Source organism: Rattus norvegicus, chromosome 6, assembly GCF_036323735.1.
Source record: "Rattus norvegicus strain BN/NHsdMcwi chromosome 6, GRCr8, whole genome shotgun sequence".
NCBI lineage: Eukaryota > Metazoa > Chordata > Mammalia > Rodentia > Muridae > Rattus > Rattus norvegicus.
The window spans coordinates 16297556-16301799 of NC_086024.1; the positions used below are offsets into that span (position 1 = coordinate 16297556).

Consider the following 4244-nt stretch of genomic DNA (forward strand, 5'->3'; position numbering starts at 1 on the left):
GAAAGTGTCAGATCTCCTGGAGCTGGAGTGACCGGAGGTTGTGAGCCACCCAGCGTGGGTGCTGAGAGTCGAACTCCTATGTAAGGGCAGTGGGTGCTCTAACCGCTGAGCCATCCCGTCAGCCTTCTCTTTTGTCTTTTCCTTTTTTTTTTTTTTTTTTAATTTTAACTTCTTTTTTTCTTTTCTTATCTTTTTTCAGAGCTGGGGACCGAACCCAGGGCCTTGCGCTTGCTAGGCAAGTGCTCTACCACTGAGCTAAATCCCCAAGCCCGTGAGCTAAATCCCCAACTCCAAATTTTAACTTCTTTATTGTTTGCTTATTAAACATACATTCTCAAACTGACACTTTGCCATGAAAAATCGACAAAAATAAGGCAATACCGTAAGATGGGCTTTACATACAATAGGAAGTCTGAATACCCGTGCGACAAAAAAGGCCAGGAACAGAAAGCGTTGTATTCTGAGCACACACAAACGTGTGTGTGTGTGTGTGTGTGTGTGTGTGTGTGTGTGCGTGCGTGCGTGTGTGTGGTCCCTGTATGACCATAATTCCTTAATCACCCTTCTGTGAAGACTGAATCTTAAGAAATAAGAACTCTGAACTGCAATTATTTTTACATTATCAATGTTAAACTCAGGAGAAGCAGCTGCATTGACTAAATGTTAAAGGTTTCAAAAGTAAAAGGCAACTTTAATTTTTAGTTAATTTTTAGACCCTCTAAACAGGGTCTGGAAAATGGTAGGTTTTTTTTCTCTCTTGGTATGAACAAAGGATGGTAAACAAACGTCATTGAGAGTGTGGACACATGTAAAACCATCTTGGGAACCCTGCTCCTAAGAAACCACCAGAAATAATGAGTAGACCCGACAACACACGTGCAAAGCTAACTCCACACACGTTACAGTTTTCAAACTCTGCTTCTAAGACAATTTTAGGACACCTAATAAGTACAGCAGGCCATTCAGAAAAACAGAAACAAAATATAAACCTGGTCTTTGCAATTCAAAAAGTTTTTACCATGAACAATATTCAAATATAAAATCGCACTAATTTCTTCTAAATATGATTTCTTAAACAAGCCAAACCTTAATGATGTGATGTGTACAAACTAACAGTAGTGTATATTCCAAACATCCTTCCTGTAGTATATGACATAACTGTTCTCTGAGTGAAGGTTTATGTTAAAGTTTAAGGTGTAAACACTTTAGAAGTCGCTTAGCTAAATTACTGTTCAGTGAAAAGTAACATCATCTCATAACGGGCTCCTGAATTTTCAAACTCACATGTAAAATACATTTACATCTTAAATTTCTAGAAAAGGCACGTCTTATGTAGAAAAGCGGCAATTTTTTAAACCCACCAATTTACTGAAAAAGCCATCACTTTTTCTTAGAAACACTGATGCTTCTCAAGATGTTGGCAGCAAGGCACACACAGGATAGCACACATTTCACACAGTGCATTTCTCCCTTTAATTACATTCCAGAAGTGGGTGGGACGCCTCCTTGGCTGTGGCAAGCTGACGTGTTTAATGGACTATGTAAGCTGGTCTCCTTGTACACAAACCAAGCATTTCCTCCCCAAAGTATCATGTTCAGGAAGCCAAAGATCGCGGATACATTCAGGGATCTCGAACAAGTCACAGAGACAAAGTGACTGCCACTCCTGACTCACAAGGGTCAAGTTCAACAATTCTGTGTCCCGTGGCTATCTTAATATCTGTGAGAGTGTTAGCCCAGGCCCAGGCGCTCACCAACCACAAAAAAAGTAGCAACAAGAGTAACAAGAAAGTCAACTGTGGGTGGTGTGGGACAGTCCCAGGAGAGGTTCCTGTAACCAATACAGAGGAGGTGGGCAGCGGTGCAGTACAGAAACACGAAGACGGCAAACTTAACCTAGAACTGTGCGGAAGAGGAGTGACATGCTTCTCCCAGTTCACTTCACACACATTGACATTCAGAACAAAATGACGCCTGATTCAACCTGAATGGATAACCGAAGGTAGCTGTAACAGTCTTCTTGCCACCAACTTTAGAAGGACAATATACTTGAATTTCTGTTTTGCCCTTAAACCTACCACCGGAAGCAAAAGCAGAGATTGAAGCAAACCATTCGAGGATCTTGGTGAAGCCGAGGGGCTCCTTGAGAGGGTTGATGTTGATCCGGTGGGCGGACATCCTCTGAGGGAAAGGGGAAGGGGAAGTTCTGGAGCACCTTGGTGGTGGTGGGGGGGAGCGGAAGGCGGGCTATTTCTTTTTCTGAGACAAGGTCTCGTGTGGCCTGAGGCTGGCCCAGAAGTCAGTGTAGCTGAGAAGGATCTTGAACTTGACCTTCTGACATCTACCTTCAGGTCTTAAAGGCTGGCATTACAGTTGCGTGCCAAGTCTCAAGAGCCAGTCCACAGGGAATAGTGACCCATTTGGGATCCAGGAAATAAGTGGCAGCTGTGGACACACTTCCGGAGAGCTGACACTTTGCAAAACGCAGCTAACACCGTCATGAACATATGAGATAACTTTTGGAAATTATCATATTTATCTGTTGGGTGTATATGCATGCACATGGGTGTGCTGGTGCCATAGATGGCATGGAGCAGTCAGAGGACAACTTTTAGGAGTTGGTTCTCCACGTGGGTCCTGGTATCGAACTCCGGTTGTCAGCATCCATCTCGCTGGTCCCATGGCATGACTTGAAAGACGCCTCCATGCCATTGTTGATTCGACGTATTTGAGATGGGGTTTCATGTGTGCCAAATTCTCTATGTAGCCAAGCATGACGCTGAACCTCTGACCTTCCTGCTTCTACAGACTTGAGCCACCACACCTGGATTTTTGTAGCATTGGGGATTGAACCCAGGGCTTTGTGCATGCTACACAAGTACTCTACCAGCTGAGCCAGAGCCACGGCTGGCTGGGTGAGGGTAAGTGTGTTTTAGCAGCAGAGAGTCTCTCACACCAGCCTTGCAGGCACTGAACAGGCGCTCGCTTTCCAAGCCTTTCCACGTGCCAGCACCACTGTGAACACAGAAGACCTCAGGAGGCTGATGTCCTCAAGGAGACCTTGGGGGGCTGTTTAAGAGAGTCTGGATTAAGAGGGCCCAACCATCAACAGGGTCAGACCCAGGTCAGCGGCCATTGGATTTGTATCCGGTGTTTGTGCTGGAAAGTGTGTGTGGCAGACACACCTGACTGACTCCCAGGCTCTGGGGCACTATTTTTAGAAGTGTCAGCCGTCGGCCCCACCTCCACACCTGCTCAGGCGGCCCAGCTGCTGGAGAGGCCCAGGAGCTTACCTGTGGCCACCGCAGCCGCCTCTGCCAGGCGGGCGGGCTCATCCTTCAGACGGAGTTGCTTCGGGGCCTGGCTCACCTGGGTGGGCTGGACTAAGATTTTGCTGATCTGCCGATCAGATGGGGAAATCCCAGCTCACGTCTGCAGGTCTACCCCTATCTCTCAGGCCTCGGTGCCTTGAAGGAGGCCTGGCTGTGGAGTTCTCCAGGCCTCAGCAAGTGCGCCATGCCTGTGAACCCTTACGACATCCCTTGAGGCCAGCTCGGAGACTTCCTGATCCAAATCCCCCCACTGTGTAGGGAGACTACATCTCCAATCCTCCCAATGAGGACAGTCCAAAGGAGATCTAGCCTGTCCCGGAGTCCCTAGACACTTGGGTCCTTGACCTTGGCTGGTGGGAGCAGTCTCCAGAAGCCCTTCCCTGTGGAATACAGACACATAGAATCCAGACAGTGGGCCCTCCGTTGCAGTACACTTCCGACCCCAATAAGCCCGTGCAAAAGTCACACAACTCAGCTATTATATTTATAAGCTGTATGCCTATATTGGGCAGATTCACCACTTCAGTTCTCTATTTCAAGAGTTATGAACTCTCTTGCTACATGCGGCTTCTCCAGGCCAAATGGCTCTGCTCCATCTTCCTTTCACCTCCTCCTTCTCCTCCCTGCCCCCACTCTCTAAAACCTCCAGCCCCACCTTTCCCCTCCACTGCCCAATCACCAGCTCCAGCCTTTATCTGACTAGTTAGAATGGGGAGAAGGGTCACGTGACATCACCTGAGTGTCTGATCCACTTCTCCTTGGGGCAGCCCCTCTTGAGGAAGCAGCATTAACATCAGAATACAAACAGCACCAGGGCAACCCACAGCAGTCCTCCTCTACTGAAAAACAGCCATAGCTCTGGGTAGGAGGAAGACAAGTTTGAAACCCGCTTTGGTGGTGTGCTGGCTGGCT

General features: G+C 47.5%; 1 pseudogene; it reads right to left on the reverse strand.

Moving 5' to 3' along the window:
• Window positions 1–320: 320 nt before the first annotated feature.
• Window positions 321–3944, reverse strand: Sypl1-ps2 (synaptophysin-like 1, pseudogene 2; annotated as a pseudogene).
• Window positions 3945–4244: the final 300 nt, after the last annotated feature.